Genomic DNA, 15,671 nt, shown 5'->3' on the forward strand with positions numbered 1-15,671 from the left:
CCCCACTGCACAGCCATGCACTGGGAAGCTCAGTGTTTTGCTGCTTCTCCTCCCCTCAGCTCTTATGCAGCTGAGAACAGAGGGAATGTGATCACTTCCAAAAAAAGGGGAAAAAGGTATTCATAATGTTTTTTTTTTTTTGTACAAAAATATTTTGCCTTTTAATTCTATTTTTCTATTTTAAACTGAATAGGTTGTTTTACAAGGTGATTGTTTACAATCACTTGAAAGTGGATGTAAATCCAATTCATAAAATTTGACCTGTAGTGTTTACTTTTCTATCTTCAAAGCCCTAAGTCATGTGACTTTCTCCTGCTCCGTTCTTCTGTTGTCAGCGTGATAACTTCTGACAAGTTCTCTGTCAACTAAGATAAAACCAGGCTGAATTTTGTGTAGGGGTGGATGCATACAAATAGATTAGCAGACAGCTGGTTTATGCACAGCACAGCTCGTCATGTTTCTTCCTTCTTCTGCCTATGTGGAGGGGGGGAGTGCCTTTCCTTCAATCAGCTGTCACACAGTGTATGACAGGAATCCACACCCACAGGTGAATCAGGAAGAGAGAATTCTAACAGGATCTGACTTTTCTAAACAGTATAGAAAGCTAAAGACAGCACATATGGGGGCGTGGCCACACGGGCATGTGAGAGGAAGCAGCTCACGGAGCTCCCGCCGCTGATCCGGAGTCTATCACCCTGCCCCGGCCAGCTACCGTTACAGACCACTGGATCCTGATTGTTGCGATCCCCCGGATCACATAGACACCCTGCATGTCCCGATCGGGCTCCGCAATGACCCGTGGGAGCAAGTTGAAAGACGGCAGTGTTTCTGTCCCTGTCGGTCAAGATGGCGCCGGGTCAGGGACTCCTTAGCATGCATCCTGCGGCCCTGAAAAGCCTAGGGACACAAGCACCAAACCCAAATCTTCTCGCCCTGGAGGAAAAGACAATGCTGGCGACATTCTTCTTTACACCAAGAAGCTCTGCGAGATCCAGGGTGCCAGCGCTGCAGCATCTGAACCCCTAGAAGATATGCAGGTACCGGGGACAACACACAAGGCCTGGGGGACATGGAGATTCCTGTGCAGCCTGAATTAGTTGATGAGTCAGCGGGGGACATGATGGAGGAGGATCAGCCTACCCTGGGACAAATACTTCAAGCAGTGCACAAATGCACCGCATCAGTGAACACTGTAAAGGACAGGCTGGGGGGTCTCACAGAGGAGGTCGCCCTTTTGCGCCAAGACCTACAAAAAATACGGGAATGCACCACGGCCGCAGAAAGTTGCATCTGCGACTTGGAGGACCAGGTGCCCGTCCTGATCACAGAATCCAGGGAGACTGCAAGGCAAGTTCAGGCTAACAAGGACAAGGTGGATGACATCGAGAACCGCCTGAGAGAGAATAATGTACGCATAGTGGGGCTCCCAGAAAAGGTGGAGGGAAGGGACCCTACGGATTTCGTTGAAAACTGGCTTGGCGAGATCTTTGGGCGTGAGTCCTTCTCCCCCCTATTTGCGGTGGAGCGAGCGCACCGGGTCCCTACTAGAGCGCAACCTGGCAATGCCCCCAGGCCTATGCTCGCCAAAATCCTACACTACAGGGACAGGGAGAAGGTGTTCCGCCTTGCCCGTGAAAAGGCTGACATCAGATTTAATGGAGCCAGAGTGTCCTTTTACCTGGACTTTTCGGGCGGAAGTTCAAAAACAAAGAGCTAAATTTATTGACGTTAAACAGCGGCTCCGCCACATTGGCCTGGTGTATGCTATGCTGTACCCTGCTCGCCTGCGAGTCACGGCGGAAGGTGGAGTGCATTTCTTCGACACAGCTGCGGATGCGGCGAATTGGCTGGATGTCCATGAGCCATCTCTACGTCGCAGGGGACGTGACGACCCCATAGAGTGAATGGGATTACCAGAATGACCGCATTTTCCTGATGTTGTTTTTTCTTCATTATGAGCGTGCTCAGGCGTGTTGTTTGATATTGACCCGGCCGGGGACGTTTACAGTGTTTCGTCTGGAAAGTAAAGCTCCGACTATAGCAAGCAACGGCGAAATTTGATGGGCTTCATTGTAGCTCTGACTTGGAGCCTACTTCTGATTTTGCACAGTTGTGCATTGCTGACAGGTGGATCTCTACTGGACTGTTCTGCTGTTGCCGAGTTTGTCTGGAAGTTGTGCCTTGACCTACTGAGTTTTTTTGACATTCAGTTTGTTTTTGGGAAAACTCACACCAAATTTGCTCCCCACCCACGCTTAAATGGGCTATGGTGGCGCACCAGCTGCAAAAGTATCATCCGGCCGTTATAGGAGACTCACTTGGTGGGGGACTCTGTGGGGTGCCTCCGGTACTCATGGATGGGATGGGGCTATCACTCCACCCACTCTACATACTCCAGGGGGGTCAGTGTGCTTATTCATAGGTCTCTGGCCTTTCAGGAGTTGGGGGTGCAGGTCGACTCAGAGGGGAGGTTTGTATTTTTGCATTGCATTCTGTTCCAAGTTGAGTGTGTTCTAGCATTCGTTTATGTTCAGCCCCCTATCTCTTCTGGGATACTTCGGGAGTTACTACAGTTTACGATGGACAAACTGGGCATACCTTTATTTGTTATAGGAGACTTTAATGGGATACTGGACCCTGCCAGGGATAGGCACCCTCCATCCTCCTCCCGGGTTGCTGGTAGGGACACGACCCTCTCCCGTTTCCTGGCGGAGGTGGACTGGTCTGACGTGTGGCGACTGAAAAACCCTGACACGGTGCAGTTCTCATGCTTCTCCAAGACGCAATCTTCATTGTCTCGTATTGACCTCTCTGTGGGTAATAGGGAGGCTGTTTCTATAGTGGAGGGGATTGAATATGCCCGTAGAGGGATCTCAGGTCATTCTCCATTAGTGGTCAGGTTAATGGTCCGCCCTCTGGTGGCTTTGCGCAGGGCACCATGGCGCCTGAATGCCTTTTGGCTGAAGTTGTTTCCGCCGGATAATGACATTCCCACTGCCATTGCCAATTTATTTGGGGAGAATGGCCATTTTGGGGATGTGCTCACGAGGTGGGATGCATTTAAGTGTTTTCTCCGGGGGGTTCTAATAGCCAATGTTAAGAGGATCCAGAAAAAATCTAAACAATTTGAAGAACAACTGTCCCAATGTTCGCAGAGGTTGGAGAGGGATTACTTGGATAACCCCTGATGATACGAGGGCGGCATGGCTATCGGCACAATCAGTGTGGGTCGGGGAAGTTCGCTTTAAGGTGGACAAAAAACGGTTCTTTGCAAGAACGTCCTTTTACGAAGAGGGGAAGCGGATGGGCCGCCTACTGTCGCGATTTGGTGGGGGCGGGCCCCTTGGTTCCTCCCATTGGGGCTCTCCGGTTGCCTGATGGTGCTCTGGTCAATACGCAGGAACGTGTTATGGCTGAACTGGTGAGATTTTACGAAGATCTGTACTCCTTGCGGGCTAGCTACAGCCCCCGGGAACTGCAGGAATATTTGAATACCACCCCTCTCCCGAAGCTGACGAAAGAACAGCGGGACCAGCTTGAGGCCTCGATTACTGAAGAGGAGTTGTTGTAAACGGTGGCCTCTTTCTGGGATCTAAGGCTCCTGGGGATGATGGTCTCCCTGTTGAGATTTACCAGCACTTCTCTGGGTTGCTCCTGCCTAAGTTGCTAGAGGTGTTTCAGAAGGCTAGGGAAGTGGGGGCGTTGCCGGAATCCATGTCTCGGGCTAGCATTGTATTACTGCTCAAACCAGACAAGCCTCCTGCGGACCCGGGATCCTATAGACCCATCTCCCTACTCTAGGCGGATGTTAAGCTACTGGCTAAGGTATTAGCACGCAGGGTAAACAAGGTTATAACCCATATTATTCATGAGGATCAGGCGGGATTTATGCCCAATAGATCTACGGCCCTTAACCTACGTTGTCTATTTTTTGCAATCCAAACACCGGCGGATAATATGGGAGAGAGGGTACTGCTGTCACTGGATGCCAACAAGGCATTTGACAGTGTTGAATGGGGCTATCTCTGGGCGGTAATGGAATCCTTCGGCTTTGGGCACATTTTCATGTCCTGGGTGAAGCTACTGTACCACCAACCGAAGGCTTCCATACGGGAGGGCGGCCGGATTTCTAACTGTTTCAATCTGGGTAGGGGGAAGGAGACAGGGGTGCCCACTCTCCCCTCTCCTGTTTGCTATAGCCATTGAGTCCCTTGCGGTACGCATCAGAGCTCAACAGTCTATTGTGGGCTTTCAGTATGGCCCCCTTCAGGACAAAGTCCTGCTTTACACGGACAACATGCTCCTGACGTTAGGTGACACAGACAATTCCCTGAGAGAAGTTATGACCGTCATTACTGAGTTTGGTCGCTTCTCCGGACTCACTATAAACTGGTCCAAATCAGCCCTCTTGCAGTTAGGCAAGGACACCGCCCCCTCTCTGGGGTCTCTTTGTCCAGTCCCCGTGGTCCATAAGTTTAAGTATCTGGGGGGTAGTGGTCTCTGCAGACCCAACCCAGTATAGCCTACTTAACATAAGTCCCCTCCCAACCAGATAAAATTAGAACTTGGAATAAACTTTGGCTCTCGCTCGCGGGTAGGATGAATCCTTTTAAGATGATACTGATACCGCAATTGTTATACTTCCTCCATAACTCCCCTATTGTCATTCCACTGAAAACTTTTTGCATCGTTAATACCCTATTCAGAACCCTTATGTGGAAAGGAAAGGCGGCTAAAGTGCGCCTGGAACAGCTGCAGAAACCTCGCGATGGGGGGGGGGCTTGCTCTCCCTAACCCGTGGTTGTACTACTTGGCCTCTCAGCTGCAACATTTAGTGGGCGCGGTCTCGGTGACGCGAGTCGGCGCGGCGTTAATGGTTATGCAGTGGTTTACTGGCACGGAAGGGGTGCCGGAGGGATTGAAAGTGCAACTTTTTGCAAAGTCAAACAAACGTTTCCCAACGTATAGATTGCTTCAAAAGGTATTGGACAAAACCAAACTGATTCAACAGGCCTCCGGTTACACTAGGTGCAGTCCGATTTGGTGTAAGCCGAACTGTGCAAATTGGACCAGGCGGGCAGGTGGCGGGCGCATGGGGTGACTCATCTTACGCATATATTGTGGGGTGGGTCCCTTTTGCCCTTTGAACAGCTCAAGGAATGTTTTTTGATTCCGGACAGCATGCGATTCTACTATTTCTAGCTGCAACATGCAGTACCGGCACAGGCAGCACTGGGACAACTCTTCTTATCCCTGACTCCTGTCTTCTTTCTTATACAGCAATTTACGGACACCAAAGGCTTCATATCCAGCTGCTATGCCTCTCTACTAGGCCCGTTTTTGGAAAAATACCCTGGTAAGGCTTGTGACCACTGGAGCATTGATGTGAGGGAGATCTCGGGAGAGCAGTGGGAGGAGGCCTTGGAGGCGGTACTTAGCTGTTTCCTCAATGTATCTCATTAGGTCTCACAGCTTTACATCTTACTTAGAGTGCATCACACTCCCCTGAAACTCCATGCCTTGGGTCTTCGTGCTGATGACCTTTGTGGACGATGCCGGAGGGAGACAGGGGATCTGATTCATTTGTTGTGGAGATGTCCAAAGCTGCATAGATATTGGTCCACTGTGTTATCTGCCATTACTAGAGCCCTGGGGGGTGGACATACCTAGGGACCCTCGCCACTGCATTTTGGGGGTCCTAGATCAGATAGTGGAGGATACGTTTTTGAGGGAGGCCGCCTCTCGGGCTCTCTTCCAGGCTCGATTACTTATCCAGAGACATTAGACAGCACCGGAGCCCCCTACTTACGGGATGTGGTTGGAACAGATGGGTACCACTCTCAGTATGGAGAAAGTTATTTATCAGCATAGGGGGTTGCCACAGAAGTTTTCCAAGATATGGGGCATGTGGCTGAACTGTCCGGGCATGGCTCCTAATGACCTCATTATGGACCGTTTGCTAACGTAACTTTCAATGGAACATTCGTGCTTGTCTCCTGCTTGTGGGGTTGGGATGGAGGCGGGCCACCTTCATTGTTAAGGTGTTTTGTGGTTTCTATGCCTTGAACTGTTAAATTATATATTACTGTTGGAAAGAGTGGGGCATGTTGTGGGTTACCTAATGTTTTCATACGTTGACGTTTTCTGAAAATATTTTTGTTGTAAAGGTGAAAGTTTTTCTCAATGCAGCTTTTCTTGATTTAAAAAAAAAAAGACAGCACATATACAAGTAAAACTTGTAGGGAGATTTGTTTAATCTCTGTGAATCATCTGAGGCTGTTCACAACACTGGGTATATGTAATGGTTTACAACCACTTTAACCTATGCGGTGCAGAGACAGCCCCACTGCATGGAAGAATGTTTTTTCCCTGGAATTCTTTTTTATTAGCATTAATCAGTCAATGATTGGTTCCAGTTGGTGCATGGAATTGTTCTGTAACCATGTCTTTTTTTTGTAGATAATGCTAGAAACCCCAGTGGACTCACTGAAAATAATGCTCCTCGTCATTTTCAGCTTAATTAAGTCCTTTGCAAGTGACTACTTTATGAGTACTACAGATTATCACTTAATCAATGCTTGCGAGCAATAATTACTTACGCTTTCAATATGCATCGCCTGTTTCTTTATAGGAAGCAGTCTGTTTTCTTAAGATGAAAGTATAGGCATACAGTGTATAAAAAGAGAATTGTGTAAATACCTTTTCTTTAATTCCATTTCTGTGCGGTCATGTGATTCAGAAGCACTAACTCTCCAGTATAAGGGAGAGCTTGCTAAAGGGGCTAAATTCTCAGAGCCATGATGTCTGCCGAAATCTTCCATTGCCCCTCCTCTCCCCTGCAGCAGCCATTGACTGCCACAGGGTAGCTGCTGTTTCTTGTTCACATGAGTGCACTGAAGTGGATTAAGCAGTATTCAACATAGCTGTGGAAGCTGGGGTAGTAAAAACAGTTGCGATCACAGTGCTCGGCAGATCCCAACACCAACAAGGAATAGAGATTTTATGCGCTCACCAGAAGAATAGGTCCCAAGGTACCGTATAGCACCTGGGTCAAACCGGCTTGCATGATGTGGGTGGGTAATCCAAATCAGTGTGAAATCCTCGGATGCTCCAGCGAAATCTTGTAGCAGGTATATCATCACCAGAAAGACTCCAATTCGGCCAAGGTGTTGCAAATGAACCAAATTTTCAGCAAATATGCCTTCCTCATAATATGGCAATATATTATATTGTACAAACACAAAGAAAAATCATTGCCCAAAGGACTTTGATGAGTAACACCCCAACACAAAAAAAAAGGAAAAAAGAATATGTATACAAAATATACAAAGCAGTTTTATTACTCTAAACCAATGGTGTAACATGCATTTAAAAACATAGTCATATACAATTGCCAACTATGGAAAATACAAGTAGACAACATGATAACAATTAAAGTTAAAGCTTTCAATCAAAAATTGATAGTCTGTGCTGATTGTTTCTCTACGTGTTTCTCAAGATTAAAGCTTGCTTCCTCAGGAGAAGCACAGAGGAGAATCTGAAAAAAAAAATACCTTTCCCTATAGATCCTCTTAGGGCCTCAGTATAGCCACATTTCTTAGCATTGTGACTTCATACATTATATCCTTTCACATAGAATCCTGGTTAACCTCACCAATCAAATACTGCATATGTCAGTACAAACTATATTAATCTGGTCTTGCAGTCCAGGTAGAATTTGACTAGTTTCTCAAGCCAGTTGACCCTCTTTATCAGGAACCATTAAAAAGAGATGAGCTGAACCATCCATCAAGTGTTCTGGGCCTTTCCACACCTCCCTCTCCACACCTCCCTCATGGGAAAGGAAAAATTAGGATAAAAAAGGTGGGGAATCCTATTTGCCAACAGGACCTGACATGAAATGGGGGTCTTGGAGCATTGCGCAAAGTGAGTAATTGTAAAAAACATTAAAGTGATGCAAACACACACTGTATAATTTACATGGTCCCTTCTCTTTCTGTATATGGATGTAGTTATTTTAACAAAAAAAAAAAAATAGAAGTACCTATTTCCTAATCGATGTACAGCTGTCACATGACTCAGATCGTTCCCAGCTTGCCTGCAGGGAAACATAAGCAGGAGGAGCTTCTAGTCCTCTGCTGCTGGTCATGTGTTAAAAAAAAAAGCCTTTGGGATACAGAAGAAAAAAAAATGAATATCAATAAACTGTTTCAATTCATCATATAAATATATATTTAAAATTAAATCTTCATTATTTTTGGCAATAACATAGTGTGGATGGATTTCTGCCAGTCACAGGCTGTCTCACCCCCTCCAGCCTGTGTCTTAGAATAACAGGGAGGTGAAGCCACCATCAAAAAAAATGTAATGTCTCTCCCACCCCCTATTGTTTTTAGCTGGTTAGTTGGCATAGAGGAGGAGAGAGGGAGTGGGCTGTCATTTTCCACTGTCTATACACCCACATGTGTGACTCTATAGTCACATGGGCTGCTCAGATGTGATAGGGAGGAAATACTCAGCATTGAAACTCACTGAAAACTGAGCATGTCCAGGAGCTGCCAACACTGCCCTGCAAAATCCCTAACTTCATTGGGGACTTGGACAGGAGGTAGAGATAGAGAGCGGCAGGATCAACCATTTTTTTTTTTTTTTTTTTGCAGAATACAGAAAATAAATCCCATAGTCACTGAATGAGCATGAACAGTATGTAATACGGCATTTTTTCAAGTTTTTTTATGATGTGGGTTTAGTGACACTTTAAAGCCTTGAAGTATTACCACACACATTGGGGTGGATGTAGTGGCCATCCAAGAAACACATTTTACAACTAAATGTATGCCAATATATCTACATAAAAACGTTCCAATATGCTACAATGCTAATGTTAAAGACAAAAAATGCGGTTAGCCCTCTATCTGCCCTGACACTTTAATTTCACATAGACAAAAGGGATATGTGACCCTGAAGGATGTTACCTATTAGCAAAGGGGATTTTTGTAGACAACCACATCACAATAATTGTATATTATGTGCCCAACTAGGGACAAATACAGTTCCTTCAGAGACTATTTTGGGATCTCCTCCATGTAACAAATGGAGCTATAATACTAGAGGTAGAGTCTAATCTAGCCCTGGTTCCTATTTTGAACCCTACACTGACCTACATACACCCTTTCAAACAGTTATAAACTAGAGGAGCTCTTATAACAAAATTACATGATTGTTGCCTAAGAGGGTGCCAATCCCCCTGATAAAGACTTTATCCACTATTCAAGGGCTCATAGGCAGAAAGTCAGAATTGACTATGTATTCTTCCCTGATCTAGAAAGGGTACAAATTCTCTTGACCACAGGCCATGACCCTATACTGACTATTCTATCAAATCTCAGGAAAAACAACCCACAGAATTTCATTGGCCCTTGAATGAATGCCTTTTGGGAATGAAGATTTTTTTTTTAAGGTATAATCCTAGAAATCAAAGCTTCTTTGAACCTAACAAGACTAATAAGACGTTCTCTTCCACAAACTGGTCAGCCCATAGGACTACAATTCAAGGATTCCCGATTTAATTGTCTTCCATAGCCCATAATCAGTTTACAGAACAAAAATTTAAAGTGATGTAAAGTCTTGTTTAAAAAAAAAAAAGTTATACTTTCCTCGGTGCAGTTGGTTTTGCACAGAGCAGCCTGAATCCTCTTGTTCTTAGGTCCCGCGTTCCTGCTCCTGGACCCTCCCTCCTATCGAGTGCCCTCACAGCAAGCAGCTTGCTATGGGGGGGCACCCCGATGCAGCTCTCTGTGTCCATTCAGACACAGAGCTTCCGTTCAGCCCCGTCCCCTCTCTCTCCTGATTGGCTCACTGACTTTAATTGATAGCGGCGGGAGCCAATGGCTGTATCTAAAGCCAATCAGGAGGGAGAGTCCCAGACGGCTGAGGGACTCATGGACATCGGTGGACAGAGATGGAGCATAGGTAAGTATTAGGGGGGCTGGGGAGGCTGCTGCACACAGAAATCTTTTTATTTTAATGCAAAGAATACATTAAGATGAAAAACCTTCCTGCATATTACAACTCCTTTAAAGAATGCAAGCCTTACAAGCAAAACATAAGCTCAACCCTCAGCTTGACCTCTGACCCAAATAGAACATTCATGCTAAAGCTGTGTCTGACTACCAAGACTTAAAAACATCCCAGGTGGCTCTGACATCATTGTTTTTACTTGGGATGATAAACCTCGCACCATCTGTACCCAAAGAGACTGAAACGCTCCATTTGAGATCCAACACCCTCATATTCATTTTCAGTTTGGGACAGAAATTACTTAATAGGTGAGGGAATCCATAATTTAGATTACATTAAATAAGAACACAAATCCCCATCAGAAATCTTTTGCTACAATCAGATATCTTTGTATACAAATAGACCTGTACCTGACAAAAGGGATTATAGACTTATTTTTGATTTCAATATCCAACACAAACAAGTTGAGCGGATCATTAAAAAGCATTAGAACGTTTTAAAACAGAACAGGGTTCTAGGTCCCCATCTCCTGGCACAACCAGGATTTATATATAAAAGAGTGCCAATTCTCAAGGATCGCCTTGCTCCGGGAGTTATTGACCCTCCGGTTATGAGAAAGAGCACGCTTTTTGAGTTTTTATCTGGTTTGCATGCTTGTGGGAGATGTGGAGTATGTCGCCAAACCAAATGTAATTTGAAAAAGAGAAAATCATTTATCTCCAATAGCACTGGTAGAGAGTATCAGATTAAAGATCTGATTATCTGCTCTACAATAGGGGTGGTCTACATGTTGGAGTGACTCCAATATGTTGGCCACACATCTAGACCCCTTACTGTAAGGATGGCTGAACATGTTAAAAATATTAAAAAGGGCGAAGTTTTGCATAATGTGTCAAGACACTTTAAAGAGGTACATGATAAAAAAACACGACTCCTTAAAAGTTTTGGGGTATAGAGCAAGTAAAAAAACATTGGAGAGGCGGTAATTACATACACCAATTAAGTAAGAGAGAGTCCTTTTGGATCTATGAAACCAAGGTCTTATCGCCCAGAGGTTTAAATATCGATTTTGATTTGAACTGCTTTATCAGCGATAGATAACCCTTACAGATTTAGATGTATTGGATATAGTTATCTTTGGTGGAGGAAGGAATCTTCCTTCCTTTAAACCTTTTTTGACATAGGTGTAAAATATGCAATCTTAATTTTAATCTTTAATACATTTTTTATATATTTTTATATATATTTTTATAAATTCATTTTTATATAATAAATAATTTTTTAAAATAACCATTTTACTTTACCTTTTATAATAAATTTATGAGGTATAAATATATTTATTGGCTGCTGTCAGTTTAATATGTTTTTAATATTTAATAATGTTATATTTATTTATATATTTACAATAATACATGCTATTGGAATTTTTTTGGATGTGATGTCCGGTGTACAGTCCCTGATATATGTATATGTATATATTCCGCCGTGGTATAATTAATCTATTAATTTTGTGTCAGTGAGCTATGTGTCACCTTTGGATATGTTGATCCTTAGTAGTTCCGGTGACCCGCATTCATGCTAAATGTTGGGCGGCCGTCCGTTCCACTGTCCAATCAATGTGAAGTATCAGAGGCCGGAGGGTCTCTTAATGTGAGGCATCCCATGCAGACTCCACCCCTACCTAGGTAATCGAGCTGAGAGAGCACTGACGTAACTCGTATAGGGGGCGGAGCCTGCATACCAGTCGTCACATCCCTTCCTGAGTTGTTACGAAGAGGTTTTACATGCATGCACTGCTGAGTGCTTTTCAATGTAAGTGCGGCCATTTGTCAATAAATTAATCTTATTGAATAAAGCAGAGAGCACTAGATTTTTTTTATACATCATGTCATCTGAGATCGGAGGTGGGACCCTGGATTACCCCCTTTTGTGGATTAACATCACAACCCCCCAGTGAGTGAAAAAGCTGTTGTAGACTCGGGGTGATTCTCGGGTCTATGAATAAGGTGAGAGGCCACTTTAGATGGTGAAGGGAATCCTGACACGATCACGGAGGTGATACCCTATTGGTTGGATTATGGGATTTATTTGATGGACTTTCTAGTCACTTGATTTTGCACATTGTATGATTCGCACTTTATAACGACAGTATAATTTTTCAGAAAGCGTGTTTTCTTTCATGTATATAATTTCATTTGGTATATACACTTATATATTTATTTATACATTTATTTGTCTGGTGCAACACTTTTATGTTTGATATCTTATTTTGATTGTGAGGAGTGAGCACAATTTTTGGTGTGAGCAGCCGGATATTGAACACAAATTTAGCACATATATCTATATATTTTGTGGTACACATATTTTATGATCTGGTTTTTATGATTTAATTTAATTTAGTGTCACATTTTTTGCGCTGATATTTTTTTTTTACATTATCTTTGTATACACAGACCAAACTTCAAGAGGCCACACATCCGATAACTACAAAATTGTCTTAACTGAGTTAACATGCAGTTCTAGCAAGGCTTCCAAGAAAATCATTTAGATTCTTATTAACATGCTGACAGTGCCATAAACTCCCCTATATGCATAATTGGGACAGAGACTTCAGTATAGTCCTCCAATACTGGCAGAAAATCTCAAATATTGTGTCAGAATATCCAGCAACACTACCCTGTTAGAAGCCAGCTATAAAGCACTCATGTGATGATACTTTGTGCCAGGTAAAATAACCAAGCTACACCCTCAGGCCTTGTGTAATTGTTTCAGGGTCTGTGGCCAGGTAAGAATTATGTTCCATAAATAGTGCCAATGTCCCAAGCTATGCTAATTCTGAATTAGGATCTTCAACCTTCCCTATACAGTGACCAGTTAAATTACCTAAACTACAATAAATCATTTTACTCCACGAATATGATAGAGAAATCCTCAAATACCCAAAAAGATTGTTGTATGCTATTAGCAACTAAGATAGTGATAGCAAAACAAGGCAAACAGATATTGGTTCCCATTGAATTTGTAAAAAAAAAAAAAAGTTGAATTGTTTAATGGTAAGGACAAACAAACAAATTTACTCCATAACACCTAAGGGAAAATTGAAAAAGTGTGTGATCTTTGGATACAGTATTCCTCTGCGGAATCCTGAGGCCTGGTAAGAAAGACCCCCTGCTTCCTTCACTTCTTACTTCTCTATTCCTATCTTTTTACCTCCCCCTCCTTTTCTCCACACCTCATTATTTCCTTCTCCTTCCGTCTGCTCAATTCTACTTGTTTACCTATTTATTCCAAGCTGACCTAGAAGGGCTCCTGGGGCTCAGCAGAGCCAGCTTGTGAATTGAAATTCATGTTATGTTGGCCAGGATCCCGACAGTCAGTAAAAACAACATGCATGATAGGTGGGCAGAATGCTGCTATTGCTAAATGTCCCGGTCATAGAGCGGGAGCTCTGGGTTCAGGTCCATTAGGCTTCTGTATAAAACAATGTCAAATGCATTTTTTTTAAATACCCTGTCAGCATCATTGTTTCTATTAATGACCTGTGTAATATAGAGAGACATAACCATTTTTGCAATTATTGTTAATTTTTTTTACTTTTAGAAAATAATACACAGAATGAAATATAAAATGTGATTGCAGTGATAAAGAAAACAACAACTTTTTCAACTCTTCCTTCATTAAAGACTAGTTTCCACTCTAGGCAGGGTGCTACTGCATAAACAGATTTATAACAATGTTTTATGGGTGAAACAAATCTCTCCATTACTAGTTGATGGCTGTGGAGAAAATCAAACGCCTAAATATCCAAAATCCAGATCTCATAGAAGTCTCCCATGTTGCTTTCCTAAATTAATTACCCTGTATAAACTATTTAAAGCCCAACTCCATTTTTTTTTTTTCAGATTTGGACAGAATAGATGAATGGAATGAACTCCTGTCTGATTTTAATGTGATTTATGACCCCATAGGAGACAATTCTCTTATGTACTGTTGGAACATGAAGTGATGGAAATCGCTTCAGCTGAGTTAGCCTGCAAAAAGTTTAACTGTTAATAACATGGGAAAGGGTTAAAACCTCTGTCAGATTATTATATTACAGCCTGTCCTGGTGACAACGGCGTCCCAGAAAAAATGTTTTGGCTTAAGTTGGACTTTAAGATATTCCCAGATAGCAAGGATAACTTGTGGCAGTATTGAATTGCAAGTCTGTTAACTTGCTGCACATTATCCCTGGCAAGTTGTACACCTGCAGATCACTTGAAATACCAGTCCTAGTTAACACTTTTCCAATTCATAGCAAATGTGCGTGGCAAGTCTCTAGCAATTGCAAAGTTGCAGTGCTGAGTCTACAGCAAGAGCTCCATAAGTCTACAGCATGAAAATTCAGCCACAGTGACCCCTGTGGTGGGATGACTATTGCAGAACATAACTGAACCAGGATCTGCAGCAGACTTGCAAAAAGCTTGCAAAGAAAGTTGATCTGGAGTCATGCAATGCAGACTTGCTGCAATTGCGTAACAAACATGGGAAGCCTGGCAAGTCTAGAAATAGCTTAGCAAGTAATTTTCTAACTTGCAAGTTAATTGCTTGCTATCTGGGTTCAAGTTGAACCATTTTAACCACTTCCTGACCACCCGCCGCAGTTATGGTGCGGCAGGGTGGCCCTTCTGCGTGAACCGAAGTAGGTATATGTCGGTCGCGCGACTGCAGCTAGGGGGTGAGCGCACGCCGTCGGCGGTGCGCTCCCGCCCCCACTCATCAGTGGGGACTCCGATGCATGGGGCAGGCAGCTCCGACTGCTGCCTGACACCTGCAATCGCTCCCCGCTGAGAGAGAAGAACGGTCAGCTGTTGAAAACACAGCTGACTGTTCTTCTCTCTGGAATGGTCAAAGATCTCCTGTGATCCTTCTATATAGGAACACAGGTCTCTGTGATCATTTCACAAGCCACGCCCCCATACAGTTAGAAACACACCCCTAGGTACACATCTAACCCCTTGATCACTTATTGTGGTAACCCCTTCCCTTCCAGTGTCATTATTTCAGTAACAGTGCATATTTTTAGCACTGATTACTGTAGTAATGTCATTGTTCCCCCTAAAAGTGTCAAAAATGCCAGTCAGGGGTCCGATCTGTCCACCACAATGTCGCAGTCCCGCAAAAAATCACAGATCACCGCCATTACTAGTAAAAAAAAAACAATAAAAATAACATAAATCTTTCCCGTAGTTAGTAGACACGATAACTTTTGTGCAAACCAATCAAAATACGCTTATTGCGATTTTTTTTACCAAAAATATGTAGCAGAAAACAAATTGGCCTAAAATGTTAAAAAATTTTGATTTTTACATTTTTTTTGGGGGAATGTTATATAGTAGAATGTGAAAAATATTGTTTGTCAGAATTGTTGCTCTTTTTTTGTTTATAGCGCAAAAAGTAAAAATCGCACAGGTGATCAAATACCACCAAAAAAAAGCTCTATTTGTTTGAAAAAAAGGAAATCAATTTTATTTGGGTACAGCGTGGCACGACCGTACAAATGTTTGTTAAAGTAATGCAGTGCCGAAACATGAAATATGGCCTGGTTATTAGGGGGAAAAAATCTTCTGGTCCAGAAGTGGTTAAATACAGTATATCTACAACAAAAAATA

At 43.2% G+C, this 15,671-nt stretch overlaps 1 protein-coding gene across 2 annotated transcripts in view; it reads right to left on the bottom strand.

Annotated features, from left to right (window-relative positions):
• The window catches only part of APBA2 (amyloid beta precursor protein binding family A member 2), a 523,475-nt gene that overhangs the window by 246,547 nt on the left and 261,257 nt on the right, over nucleotides 1-15,671 (bottom strand). The window lies entirely within an intron of this gene.

Source organism: Pelophylax lessonae (genome assembly GCF_965119305.1).
Source record: "Pelophylax lessonae genome assembly, chromosome: 4".
NCBI lineage: Eukaryota > Metazoa > Chordata > Amphibia > Anura > Ranidae > Pelophylax > Pelophylax lessonae.